Below are 9848 nucleotides of genomic sequence, written 5' to 3' on the forward strand. Positions count from 1 at the left end.
CATTCTGGGCGTTTAACGCCAGAATAACACAATGAAGGTAATTTTGTTTCCAATTCGATTTTTTTTTCAATTTTTCATGTTTTAGTTCATAATTTTTTTGCATCAAACATATTTAAACATTCATCTTTCAAATTCTATTTTCAAAAAAATTAATAATCTTTACAATTCTTTTTAATTCTTTTTCAATTCTTTTCAATTCCTTCCAAAACGTTTTCAAAACTTACATATCTTTTCAAATTCTTTTCAACTCTTTTTAATTTCTCTTGCATATAGTAATAAGTTTTCAAAATTAATTGCATCATTCTTCTTCTACTCCCTTCTATCTTATTTTCCTCGAGGACGAGCAAACCTTTTAAGTTTGGTGTGAAAAAAAAAGCTTTGCTTTTTGTTTTTTCATAACCATTAATGGCACCTAAGGCCAGAAAAACCTCTAGGAAAAGGAAAGGGAAGGCAGTTGCTTCCAACTCTGAGTCATGGGAGATGGAGAGATTCATCTCAAAAGCCCATCACTAGAAAGAGGAAGGAGCAAACAAGAGAGCCCACTCAAGGACCTCACCAAGAGCATTCCATCATCCTCTATAAAATCAGAGAGGACCAAAAGGCCATGAGAGAGGAGCAAAAAAGGCAAGGAAGAGACATAGAGGAGCTCAAGCACTCCATAGGATCTTCAAGAGGAAGAACTAGCCGCCGTCACTAAGGTGGACCCGTTTTTTAATTTCCTTATTCTTATTTTTCTGTTTTTTTTATTTTTATGCTTTATGTTTTGTCTATGTTTGTGTCTTTATTACATGATCATTAGTGTCTAGTGTCTATGTCTTAAAGCTATGAATGTCCATGAATCCTTCACCTTTCTTAAATGGAAAAAATGTTTTCTGAAGAAGAAAAAGAAGTACATGAATTTCGAATTCTATCGTGAAAATACTTCAATTATTTTGATGTAGTGGCAATACTTTTTATTTTCTGAATGAATGCTTCAACAGTGCATATTTTTATAGTGAAATTTATGAATGTTAAAATTGTTGGCTCTTGAAAGAATAATGAAAAAATATAAATGTTGTTGATAATCTGAAAAATCATAAAATTGATTCTTGAAGTAAGAAAAAGCAGTGAAGAACACAAAGCTTGCGAAAAAAAAGGGCGAAAAAAAAAGAAAAAGCAAGCAGAAAAATCCAATAACCCTTTAAACCAAAAGTCAAGGGTAAAAAGGATCCAAGGCTTTGAGCATTAATGGATAGGAGGGCCCAAAGTAATAAAATCCTGGCCTAAGCAGCAAAACCAAGCTGTCCCTAACCATGTACTTGTGGCATGAAGGTGTCAAGTGAAAAGCTTGAGACTGAACGGTTAAAGTCGTGGTCCAAAAGCAAAAAGAGTGTGGTTAAGAGCTCTGGGCACCTCTAACTGGGGACTCTAGCAAAGCTGAGTCACAATCTGAAAAGGTTCACCTAGTTATGTGTCTGTGGCATTTATGTATCCGGTGGTAATAATGGAAAATAAAATGCTTAGGGTCACGGCCAAGACTCATAAAGTAGCTGTGTTGAAGAATTAACATACTGAACTAGGAGAATCAATAACACTATCTGAATTCTATTTTCCTATGGATGCCAATTATTCTGAACTTCAAAGGATAAAGTGAGATGCCAAAACTGTTCAGAAGCAAAAAGCTACTAGCCCCGCTCATCTAATTGGAAATAAGCTTCATTGATATTTGAAATTTATTGTACTTTCTCTTCTTTTTATCCTATTCTGTTTTTAGTTGCTTGGGGACAAGCAACAATTTAAGTTTGGTGTTGTGATGAGCGGATAATTTATATCATTTTTGGCATTGTTTTTACATAGTTTTTAATATGTTTTAGTTACTTTCTATTATATTTTTATTAGTTTTTATGCAAAAATCACATTTCTGGACTTTACTATGAGTTTGTGTGTTTTTCTGTAATTTCAGGCATTTTCTGGCTGAAATTGAGGGACCTGAGCAAAAATCTGATTCAGAGGCTGAAAAAGGACTATAGATGCTGTTGGATTCTGACCCTCCTGCACTTGAAGTGGATTTTCTGGAGCTACAAAAGCCCATTTGGCACGTTTTCAATTGCGTTGGAAAGTAGACATCTTGGGCTTTCCAGAAATATATAATAGTTCATGCTTTGCCCGAGATTTGATGGCCCAAACTGGCGTTAAAAGCCAGCCAAAAACTTTCTAGCGTAAAACGCCAGAACTGGCACATTTCTTGGCGTTAAACGCCCATTTTGGCACCCAGGGTGGTGTTCAACTCCAACTTGAAGTATATGCACGTGTAAGCTTGAAAGCTCAGCCCAAACATTCACCAAGTGGATCCCGAAAGTAGATTTCTGTATTATCTGCACTTAGTTACTCACTTTCTGTAAACCTAAGTGACTAGTCTAGTATAAAAACTACTTTTAGTGATTCATTTTGCAACTCATGACATTTTTACATTCCAAATTGTATCTTTGGCGGCATGAGTCTCTAAACCCCATAGGTGGGGGTGGGGAGCTCTGCTGTGTTTCAATGGATTAATACAATTACCATTGTTCTCTATTCAATCACGCTTGACTCTGTTCTAAGATATTCACTCGTACTTCAATATAGAGAATGTGATGATCCGTGACACTCAGCATCATTCTCCCATCTATGAATGTGTGCCTGACAACCACTTCCATTCTAGCTGAGCTCAACGTAGTCATTGGGCGACATCTTGAGTGCGTATCTCTTGGGTCTCTGATCCACGGACCGAGTCCGTGAGATCAGAACCTTCGTGGTAGAGGCTACAAATAATTGGCAGCATTCTTGGGATCCGAAAAGTCTAAACCTTGTCTATGGTATTCCGAATGTTGGGCACAGTGACAGTGTGCAAAAGGATAGAGAGATCCTATTCCGACGCTAGTGAGAACCGACAGATGATTAGCCGTGCGGTAGCTGAACCTGGTATTTTTCATCTGAAACGAGAAATCTGATAGTTGATTAGCCATGCAGAGATCGTACCTGGTATTTTTCATCCGAGAGGATCATACAGCTTGCCATTGATGGAAGCCATGCGTGTTTGGAGAAGAAGACAGTAGGAAAGCAGAGATTCACATGACAGAGCATCTCCGGAACCTCAATCTGTTTCTCATTACTGAATCACAAGTACCATTTATTTCATGTTATTTATTTTTCATAAACAAAATCATTTTTATCATTAATCTCTTGACTAAGATTTACAAGATAACCATAGCTTGCTTCAAGCCGACAATCTCTATGGGATCGACCCTTACTCATGTAAGGTATTACTTGGACGACCCAGTACACTTGCTGGTTAGTTGTGCGGAGTTGTGAAAAGTGTAATCACAATTTCTTACACCAAAGATACCAAACTTAAAGATTGACACAAGATTAAACAAAAGAAACTATTTTTGAAAATTTTTAGAAAGGAAGACTCAAAGAATTAAAAAAGTTCAACAAGAACAAAAACAAAAAGACTCAAACCAAAATCAAAGATTAAACAAAGGAAAAAAAAATTTGAAAAAGTTTTTTTTTTATTTTTTTTTTGAAAAAAAGAAAACTAAAATAAAAGACTCTAACAAAATTAAAGACAATACCGGATCTAGGGAACAAGATAATCTGTCAGTTGTCCAAACTCGAACAATTCCCGGCAACGGTGCCAAAAACTTGGTGCACGAATCCCTACGCTACCTACAACTGAACCAGCAAGTGCACTAGGTCGTCCAAGTAATACCTGAGTGAGTTAGGGTCGATCCCACGAGGATTTTGGTTTGATGAAAGCTATGATTATCTTGCAGATCTTAGTCAGGTGAGTAGCAGATTTGTTGGATTTGGTTAAATGCATAAAAGGAATGAAAAATGAGATTACTAGGTTTGATTATAATTAGGGATTAGAAGATGGTTAAGGCTTGGAGATGCTTTTTCCTTCTCGATTAACTCTGGTATTAGTGTCTTCTTCAAGTGTGAATGATTTCTTCTATGGTAGGCTGTACGTGATTGACGCTGGATTGAGTAGCCGCCAATACTCTTCCAGATCTGAACCACTGGGTTAGTGTGGATCCAATCTGATTGAAGGTGAAGCTCCTGCAGTTCATTCTCTTTTTGTGATCCGATTCAAAATTCCACAGACAAGGTCGGATCTTCCAGATTAGAGGATGCTGCGCCTTTGGGTTCTAGCCTCTACCACAGAGACCCTAATCACCCCATACTTCGGCTGAACTGGTGTCTCGAGAAGTCCCCAACAAAGTCGTGGATTAGCCGTCTAAGAGATGTATAATCAAGCTGGTGGTTCATCTTTGTCCGATGGAAGACTCACTCTGAACCCATGTAGAATGTGATAACCTTATGCCAGTTCAACGCATTTATATTAATGAAGAACAAAGATACATCTTAGAATAGAGAATCAAACATGAATTGAGAAAGAACAGTAGTACTTTTATTAATCCATAAAACTCAGCAGGGCTCCTCCCTTCAACCTAAGAGGTTTAGAAACTCATACTGATAGAAAATATAAGGTGAAAACCTGTAAAGTGTCTAAAGGTGGTAGATGATCCTTAACAAAGTTGATATTCTCCTTTAAATTCTAAACTAATGACTAGTAAGGGTAAAACAGTCTTTTTAGTGCTATAATCCACTTGGTGAGTGTTTGGGCTGGGTTTTGATGAGATCCACATGCTACAAGGCCTCTAGAGCATTGAACGCTGGCTAGGGGGTCCTCTTTGAGCGTTTAGACGCTGGTCTCCTCCTTTGGGCGCTGGACGCCTAGAATGGGGCAGGAGGCTGGTGTTGGACGCCAGTTTTGGGCCTTCCATTCTGAAGCAAAGTATAGACTATTATACGTTGCTGGAAAGATCTGGAAGTCAGCTTTCCATAGCCATTGAGCAAGCTCCATTTGTACTTGTGTAGCTCCAGAAAAGCTATTTCGAGTGCAAGGAGGTCAGATCTAGACAGCATCTGCAGTGCTTTCTCTGTCTCTGAATCAGACTTTTGATCCAACTCCTCGATTTCAGACAGAAAATACCTGAAATTATACAAAAACATACAAACTCAAGGTAGAATAAAAAAATGTGAATTTAACACTAAAACCTATGAAAACTTAATAAAACTTAAAAAAAACATGCTAAAAACTATATGAAAATGATGTCAAAAAACGTATAAAATATTCGCTTATCAATTCTCTTTTTCTATTTTCTACTCATGTGCTTATCCACTAATTATCCTACTTAATTACTAAGATAAAAATTTAATTATGAGAGGCAAATAGAGAGAGAGGGTTCGACCATGGTGAGAAGAAAGGAGTAAGACTTTTATGTCTAGGTGATGTGGTTGGGATAATTTCACTTGTGTTCGTCCTAGGTAAATTCACCATATAGTGAATTAATGTGTGGTGAGAATTGTTCTATGAGAGAGGGCGAATGTGCACAAAGGGAACTTGTGGCTGAGGTTGCTTCCTAAAAGATAATTAGCATGTGGGTAATTATTTAGCCACTTGTTTTTACCATATTAGATAAAAACGAATAATTATTCGATACGAGCAATGCTAGTATCCCTAAAATATTTGGTGAGGATAAATGGGTCAAGAAATATCCGTAAAAATCTATTGCCGGTTAATTTTTTGCTTGGTAATTAATAGTTATTAATTACTGGCATTTGTTACTAGTATTATTCATTTATTCATTAATTAATTCATTTTTTATCCAGGTCTACTTCATTAAACTAAAGTGAACCATGATTCTCAAATTTTGTGAACTCTAGTCACAGAATCCCCGAAAATTTTTTACTGCAAAATTGGGTTCTTACAAAAACACCTAGGAAAAGGACTATATCATGGGAGTAGTTAGTTAGTATAAAATCCTCTTTTATTTGAATTGATGTCTCTTTTTGAAACTTTAACTTATTTGTATCTACTTATGTTTTGCTTGCTATTGATGAAGTTATAAACATAGTTATATAAACCGAACCGAACTAGTTAGTTCGACCAAAAAATTGGTGAACTTGATCCCAAATCGGTTTGGTTCAGCTAGTCAAAATCCAATCCACTCGGGTTAAACTACTGTGCTCCCACGTCCTCATTGTCCACCATACTCTCTAGCGTGTATCTAATGTCCGCATGTCCGCAGATCCACCATACTCTAGTGCGCTGCATGTCTACCACAATCCAATGAAAAAAATTTTGAAATTTCAGAAAGAATGGTTTCAACAAAGAACCTCCAGATTGCAAGATGTTCAGCTTGCTAGTAGGCTGTGTTGCTCCTTATTAACTAGTATGCTATTTAATTAATATATAACAAAGAGTGTGCAATTAAATTATTTTATATTATTTTAATTTCATAATGACTTATTTCTAAATCAATTATATTTTTAATTATAATTAATTATTATTATAAATATAAATTTTACTAAACATATACAAATAAAAATATTAAATATTTTTATTAATTGCAACATAATTTTTTTATAATTATATGATATTTATGAATATTATTTTTTCAATAGATGCATATAGTATATAAAAATACAATAGGTATAGACTAATTAATTAGCTATAAAATTGAAAAAATATAATTACTTTGTTATAAAAATCAAATTGAAAAAATACTTATTATGAAGAATAAAATACTAGGATTTTATATAATTAATTAATAATAATTGAGTTAATCAGTTCAACTAGTGACTCGACAGTTATACTAATGATCAGTGCTCTAACCAAATCAATTACCGATTTGGTTTTGATAACTATAGTTGTAACCACCACCCTAACTCCGCACTTGGGCTTTTGCGAGTGGATAATAGACACTATATATTTCAACAACTAACACATACAATAATATAGCATTCTTTGTTTTGTTTTGTTTATTGTCAACCATTAATAATACAAATAGTGGCGTAGGCCATACTTCAACCAAGGAGAATAAACCAATTTTTATGCAGGGAGAAGTAGCCACTACAATAAATATGGGCTTTAGTAACGCCAAAATTAACAACGCCTTAAAACCGTTCGCTTAGATGGTTTTATACAATGGTTTTTTACGGTGTTACTATTGAAACTCAATTTTTCATTATTTTATAGCAACAAAACAAAACCGTTCTCTTTGACTATTTTAGAGAACGGTTTTATAACCATTACAATGATTTGTTTTCAGGCAACGGTTTTTTAATGTTATTTAAATAATTATACAATATGATACGCATAAACACCGTTGCCTAAAAATACTTAATTTATAGTACACATAAAACCATTGCCACAATTTGCTACACTTTAAAACCGTTCTATTAGATGGTCTTAGACAATAGTTTTTACAGTATTGCTGTTGAAGTTGAATTTTTCATTATGTTATGGCAACAAAATAAAATCGTTCTCTTTGACTATTTTAAAGAATAGTTTTTTAACTATTAAAACATTTTTTTTTATCAAGCAACAATTTTTTAATGTTTAAATAATTATACAAATGATACCTATAAAAATCGTTCCTTAGGAGTACCTAATTTGTAGTACACATAAAAATTGTTGCCAAAATTTACTACACTTTAAAACTATTCTATTAGATGGTCTTATACAACAGTTTTTATCGTGTTGCTGTTGAAGTCTAATTTTTTATTATTTTATAACAACAAAATAAAACCGTTCTTTTTTACTATTTTAAAGAATGTTTTTACAACTATTACAACGATTTTTTTATCAAGCAACGATTTTCTAATGTTGTTTATATAATTATGCAAAAGATATGTATAAAAACCATTCTCTAAAAATACTTAACTTATAGTATACATTAAAACAGTTCCCTAAAAATACTTAACGTATGATACACATAAAAAATATTCCTTCCAAATAAAATGCTTATTTTCAATTTTTAACAAAATAATTGTGAATAATATCTAAATTATATTATTATTATAAATAATAATCTAAAAGTCTAATTATATAATATTTATTCCCAACCGTTAAAAAAATAATTATAAAAGTATCTAAATTATATTAATATTTAAAATAATTATCTAATAAAAAATCTAAATATAACACTATATTACTTAATATATTATTATTGTTAAAAACTCTTCACTACTTTTTTTTATACTGAACATGTAAATTACGTATTAACTTCACTTTCTTATATAGGATGTTCTATGTAATTTAATTTTCCCACGGTTCTTGTAATTTTTTTATTTTTGATAAATTACTTAGAAATCATTTTATTTATTCAAACATTTTATTGTTAAAAAATTAAAAGAAACAAAATTAAATTTCTTTAAAATTAACCTTATTTAATTAGAACTTTTCTATAATTTTTTTAATAATTAGTCATTATACATAATTAAAATTAAAATGTGAGTAATTGTAAAAAAAAAAGTTAAGCTTTTTAATTTAAATAATTAAGATCTTAAATTCAGTTTTATGAATAAAATAAATTAATTAAATAATTTTATATCTTAAATTAAAACAATTATTTCAACTCATTAATAAATTAAATATTTGATATAGTTTTTAAAAAAAATTATTATATTATAATTATCCTAAATTACTATTAAAAATTGGTTCTCTTAAAAATTCCTAAATTAACCACACCGTTCGTAGCCCCCTCCCTTATACATAACCCTACTACACAGAACTTTACTCTTAAGTCATCAAACAGAGGTGGTGTGATATTACGACCTCTAAAATAAAATATATATATATATATAATAATTGAAAGAATATAATATTCGAGGAGCCTTGAAGGATAGTTAAAACAAAAGCGTGAAATTAAAAGCGCGACGCTCAGAAATAACGTTTACTTGTGTACGAAGAAAGCCTAGGTACGTATACAAACATATAGATAATGAGAGTAAAGAGTCAAGGATACAAAGTATTCGAGCTCCAAGCTCAGCCTGCGAAGCTAAGGCTGGCCGGAGAATAATTACATACATACATATAAAATCAGAGTCCCGAAATACAAAAAAGAAACTATAGTTCTCCATAAAACATCTATGAGGTGCAAAAGTAAAACATATATATAAGGAGAGTTCTATACATATAGATATATCTAAACAGAACAAAATACAATATCCCAAAGGTCCCACTTCGCTGCCAAGAACTACAGACGCCTACTGAGGTGCCTCTTAATCTGCATCTGAAAAACATAAATATCCGTATGGAATGAGAACCGGGGGTTCTTAGCATCTTAAAGGTGCCCACATATATAAGATATAAGGTCCCGGGAAAGCCAGAGGCAATCCTAGAACTTCAACACTCAGATTATAAAACTTAAACATAACCTAAAAAACCATAAGTAAGGTAGGTATTCTAATGTTCTTAAGGTTCTAACTCAATCCTAAGTTGATCCCTCACTTTTCCCTTTCCTCCAATCTTCCAAAACTCCGGTAGAACTGCCCTCATCACTCCTATGCCAGATGAGGGGTATCTCAGTTGCACAGACAAACGATGCATGAAAGTAATACACAATTAGATGTACAATTATGGCAAATAGAACAAGTGGCAGGTACGCAGAGTTATACAGTTAAGCAATCCAAATACAATGCATACCTGGTGCACGAAATTGTGATCATCAATGGCGCCAACAACTTGGTACGCATAATTGTAATCTCAACTCTTTGTCACAACTCTGCACAACTAACCAGCAAGTGCACTGGGTCATCCAAGTAATAAACCTTACGTGAGTAAGGGTCGATCCCACGGAGATTGTCGGCTTGAAGCAAGCTATGGTCATCTTGTAAATCTCAGTCAGGCGGATTCAAATGGTTATGGAGAATTGATAATTAAAAGATGAATAAAACATAAAATAAGATAGACTTATGTAATTCATTGATGAGAATTTTAGATAAGCGTATGAAGATGCTTCATTCCTCCTGAACTT

Source organism: Arachis hypogaea, chromosome 17 (assembly GCF_003086295.3).
Source record: "Arachis hypogaea cultivar Tifrunner chromosome 17, arahy.Tifrunner.gnm2.J5K5, whole genome shotgun sequence".
NCBI lineage: Eukaryota > Viridiplantae > Streptophyta > Magnoliopsida > Fabales > Fabaceae > Arachis > Arachis hypogaea.